Source organism: Solanum dulcamara, chromosome 12 (assembly GCF_947179165.1).
Source record: "Solanum dulcamara chromosome 12, daSolDulc1.2, whole genome shotgun sequence".
Taxonomy (NCBI): Eukaryota; Viridiplantae; Streptophyta; class Magnoliopsida; order Solanales; family Solanaceae; genus Solanum; species Solanum dulcamara.
This window is the reverse complement of record NC_077248.1, coordinates 65,791,954-65,797,953: the sequence shown is the minus strand read 5'-3', so window position 1 is coordinate 65,797,953 and position 6,000 is coordinate 65,791,954.

The window sequence follows — 6,000 nt, the reverse complement described above, 5'->3', positions numbered from 1 at the left end:
GTAGCCTGAGCACGATCCACGATAAATTTTTAGCATTTAGGGACCACACAAGTGAAATCAGAGGATTTTCTCATTTTTTGATAATAATGCTTTCGGACAATTTGTTTGCAAAATTTTTATGGGACCCTTCGTAAGTATCCGGGAGTGTAGTATGTGTAGCCTCAACACGATCCACGACGTATTCATAGCATTTAGGAGCTGCACAAGCAAAATTAAATGATTTTCTCATTTTTCGTGCGTGTTTGGGCATAAATATTTTGGTGAACTAGCTTCGGGACAATACTTGGAGCTTCGGCACGATTCATAGCATTTAAGGGCCGCACAAGCGGAATGAAGTGATTTTCTCATTTTTCGTGAATGTTAGTTCATTAATATTTTGGTGAGCTGACTTTCAGTCAATATTTTTGAAATCTTTATGAGACCCTCCGTAAGTACCACAGGAATCAGTACGTGTAGCCTTAGAACGATCCACGACGCATTTAGGGGACTGCACAATTGAAATTATGTGGTTTTCTTATTTTTCGTGTGTGTTCACCCATGAATATTTTGTTGAAGTAGCTTTAAATCATTTTTTTGAAACCTTTATAGGACCCTTCGTAAGTATTCGGGGGATCAGTACTTGTAGCCTCGACACGATCCACGATACATTCATAGTATTTAGGGCCGTACAAGTAAAATTAAGTGATTTTCTCATTTATTGTATGCGTTAGCCCATTAATATTTTGGTGAACTAAATTTCGATTAATTTTTTTAAAATCTTTATGGAACTCTTCATAATTATCCGAGGGATCAATACGTGTAGACTCAGCACGATCCACGGCACATCCATAACATTTAGGTGCCTCGCAAGCGAAATTGAAAGGTTTTCTGACTTTTCGTGTGTTAGCCCATTAATATTTAGGTGAATTGACTTTCAGTCAATTTTTTTCCGAAACCTTTATGGAACCCTATGTAAGTGCCAAGGGGATAAGCATGTGTAGCCTCGGCATGATCAACGATACATTTATAGCATTTATGGGCCACAAAAGCGGAATTAAGTAATTTTTTCCATTTTTCGTGTGTGTTAGCCAATAAATATTTTGGTGAACTGACTTTCGATTAAATTTATTCCAAAACCTTTATGAGATCCTCGTGCTTGTACTCAGGTACTAAGGTGGATTCAATAAATATTTCAATTTTTTTTTAACTAAAAGTCAGTTCATCAAAATATTAATGAACTAACACAGACGAAAAATAAGAAAATCACCGATTTCCTCTTGTGCGGCCCCTAAATGCTACAAATGCATCGTGAATCATGCCGAAGCTACACATACTGATATCCTGGTTACTTACGGAGGGTCTCAGAAAGATTTTAATTTTTTTTAGCGAAAGTCAGTTCACCAAAAATATTCATTGTTAACACATTAGAAAATGAGAAAATCGCCTAATTTCAATTGTGCAGTTCCTAAATGCTATGAATGCATCGTGAATCATGTCGAGACTACACATATTGATCCCCTAGGTTCTTACAGAGGGTTCCATAAAGGGTTCAGAAAAAAATTGACCAGAAACAAGTTCATCAAAATATTTATGGGCAAAAACACATGAAAATGAAAAAAATGCTTAATTTTGATTTCGCGGCCTCTAAATGCTATAAATGCATCATGGATCATGCCAATGCTCACGTACTAATCCTTTGGGCACTTACGAAGGGTCCCATAAAAGTGTTAGGAAAAAAATGACTAGATGCTAATTCACCAAAAATATTAATAGGCTAAAACACACAGAAATTAGAAAATTAGCCTAATTCTGTTCATTCGGCCCCTGAATGTTATGAATGCACTATGGATCGGGCCGAGTCTACACTTACTGATCCCTTAGGTACTTACATAGCATCCTATAAAGATTTCAGATAAAAACCGATCTTAAGACACTTAACCAAAATATATATGGGCTAACACGTGAAAAATGAGAAAATCATCTAATTCTATTCATGCGGCCTCTAAATGTTATGAATGTGCCGTCGATCATGTTAAGGCTGCATAAATTGATCCCCCGGGTGCTTATGGAGGGTCGAATAAAGGTTTTTTAAAAAATTAACTGGAAGTCAGTTCACCAATATATTCATGGGCTAACACACACGAAAAATGAAAATTGCCTAATTCTGCTTGTGCGACCCTTAAATGCTATGCATGCACTGGGGATCATTCTGAAGCAACACGTATTGATTCCTCGGGTACTTAAAGAGGGTCTTATAAAGGTTTTGGAAAAAAATTAACCGAGCAAATTCACCAAAATGTTCATGGCTAACATATACACGAAAAATGAGAAAATCGCCTAATTCCGTTGGTGCGGCCCCAAAATGTTATAATGCGCCGTTGATCATGCCAAATCCACACGTACTGATCCCCAGGTACTTACAGAGTTTTCCATAAAGGTTTCAGGAAAAAAATTTGATCATAAGCTAGTTCACCAAAATATTCATGGGCTAACTCCGCTTGTGCAGCCCCTAAATGCTATAAATGCATCGTGGATCATGCTGAATCTACGTGTAATGATCCCCCGGATACTTAATGAGGGTCCTATAAAGTTTTTTGAAAAAAATGAATCGGAAGACATTTCACAAAAATATTCAGAACCTACACAAAAAATGACAAAATCGCTTAATTCCACTTGTGTGACCCCTAAATGCTATGAATGCGCCGTAAATCATGTCTAGTCTACACGTGCTGATCCCTTGAAAACTTACGAAGGATCTTATAAAGGTTTTCGAATAAAATTGACCGAAAGCGAATTCACCAAAACATTCATAGGCTAACACACACAAAAAATAAGATAAAAATCGTCTAATTTCACTTGTGAGACCCTTAAATGCTATGAATGCGTCGTGGATCGTGCCAACTCTACATGTACTAATCCCTCAGATATTTAAGGAGGGTCCCATAAAGGTTTCAAAAAAAAATTAATCGAAAGCCAGTTCAACAAAATATTAATAGGCTAACACACAAAAAAATAAGAAAATCACCTAATTCCACTTGTGTAGACACTAAATTCTATGAATGCGATGTGGATCATGGCGAGGCTACATGTTTTGATTCCCTGGGTACTTATAAAGGGTCCCATAAATGTTTCAAAAAAAATTAACTTGAAGCCAATTAACCAACATATTCATAGGTTAACACACAAAAAATGAGAAAATCGTTAATTCTGCTTATGTGGCCCCTAAATTCTATTAATGCACCGTAGATTGTGCTTAGGCTACACGTACTAATCCTCCGGGTAATTGCGGAGGGTCTCATAAAGATTTTAGAAAAAAATTGACCAGAAGTCATTTCACCAAAATATTAATGGGCTAACACACATAAAAAAAATGAAAGAATCGCATAATTCTGCTCGTGCGGTCCTAAATACTATGAATGGACATTGGATAATGCCGAATCTACACGTACTAATCCACCGGGTACTTGCGAAAGGTACCATAAAAGTTTTGAAAAAAAATTGCCAGGAAAATAGTTTATCAAAATATTAATGGGCTAACACACATGCAAAAAATGAGAAAATAGCCTAAATTCGATTGTGCGGCCTCTGAATGTTATTAATGCACTGTAAATAGTGCTGAGGCTACACGCACTAAGGTCCTGCGTACTTACAGATGGTCTCATAAAGGTTTTGGAAAAAAATTAATCGAAAATCAGTTTACCAAAATATTAATAGGCTAACACACACGAAAAATGAAAAAACATTGCATAATTTTACTTGTGCGGTGCCTAAATGCTATGAATATATCGTGGATTGTAACGAGGCTAAACATATCGATCTCCCGAATACTTACGAAGGGTCCTATAAATATTTCAAAAAAATTGATCGGAAATCAATTCACCAAAATTATAATGGGCTAACAAACATGAAAAATGAGAAAATTGCTAAATTTCACTTGTGCAACCCCCTAAATGCTATAAATGCGTTGTTGATCAAGCCTATGCTACACGTATTGATCTCCCGAATACTTATGCAGGGTCTCATAGAGGTTTCAAAAATATATTGACAATAAACCAGTTAACCAAAATATTCATAGGCTAACACACACGAAAAATGAGAAAATTACCTCATTCCACTCGTGCGGACCCTAAATGTCATGAATGCATTGTGGACCATGCCGATACTATATGTACTGATTCCTAGGTACATATGGATGGTCCCATAAAGGTTTTAGAAAAAAATTAATCGAAAGTCAGTTCACCAAAATTTTAATGGGTTAATACACACGAAAAATGAGAAAATCATTTAATTCCGCTTGTGCCGCTTCTAAATGCTATGAATTGGCCATTGATCATGTCGATGCTACAAGTACTGATCCTATGGGTACTTACGGAATAAAATTGATCGGAAGTCAATTCACTAAAACATTCATTGGCTAACACACGAAAAATGAGAAAATCGCATAATTTTGCTTGTGAGGCCCTAAATGCAATTAATACATCGTGTATCGTGCCGAGCATACAGATACTAATCCCTAGGATACTTAAGGAGGGTCTCATAAAGGTTTCAGAAAAAAATTGATCGAAAGTCAGTTCACCATAATATTCATTGGCTAACATACATAAAAAAACAAGAAAATCGACTAATTCCGCTTGTTTCGTCCCTAAATGCTATTAATGCGCCGTGGATCATGCCGAAGCTACACACACTGGTCTCCTTAGTTCTTACAGATGGCTCCATAAAGGTTTTGGAAAAAAATTGACTGAAAACCAATTCACCAAAATATTAATGGGCTAACACACACGAAAAATGAGAAAATTGATTAATTTCACTTGTGCGACGTCTAAATGCTATGAATGTGACATGAATCGTGCTAAAGTTACACGTATTGATCCCGCGGGTAATTACGGAGTGTCCTATAAAAATTTGAAAAAAATTGATCAAGAGTCAATTCACCAAAATATTAATGGACTAACACACGAAAAATGAGAAAAATCGCCAAATTCCACTTGTGAGGCCCTCTAATTGCTATAAATGTGTCGTGCATCGCCTAAGGTACACGTACTAATCCCCGAATATGCAAGGTCCCATAAAGGTTTTGAATTTTTGTTTGACAAGAAGCCAATTCAAGAAAATATTAATGGGCTAACACATACGAAAAATGAGAAAATTGCATAATTCCAATCGAGGCTACATATACTGATCACTTGGGTTCCTACGAATGGTTACATGAAGGATTAAAAAAATTGACTGAAAGATAGTTCACCAAAATATTTAGGGTCTAACACACATGAAAAATAAGAAGAACACCTAATTCCACTCGAGCGACCCCTAAATGCAATGAATGGACCCTAGATCGTGCCGAGTCTACACATATTGATCCCTTGGATTGTTACAGAGGGTCCCATAAAGGTTTCAGAAAAAAATTAAACGCAAGTCAGTTCACTAAAATATTCATAGACTAACACACTAAAAATGAAAAAATCACCTAATTTTGCTTTTACGACCCCTAAGTTCTATGAATGGATCGTGGATCAGCCGAGACTACACGTACTGATCCATCGGGTACATATAGAGGGTCCCATAAAAGGCTTCGAAAAAAATTGATCGAAAGTTAGTTCACTAAATTATTCATTGGCTAACAAACACGAAAAATGAGAAAGTAATCAAATTCTGCTTGTGCGACCCCTAAATGCCATGAATGCATATTGGATCTTGTCAAGGCTAAACATACTGATCCCTAGGGTTCTTACGGAGGTACCATGAAGGTTTTAGAAAACAATTGACTAAAAGAGAGTTCACAAAAATATTCAGGAGTTAACACACACGAAAAATAAGAAGAACGCCTAATTCCACTCAAGCCACCCCTAAATGCAATTAATGGACGTTGGATTGTGCCGAGACTACACATACTAATCTCCTGGGTTTTGACGAAGGGTCCTATAAACGACTAGAAAAACATTGACCCGAAGACAGTTTACCAAAATATTAATGGGCTAACACACACGGAAAATGAGAAAATCGCATAATTCCGCTTATGTG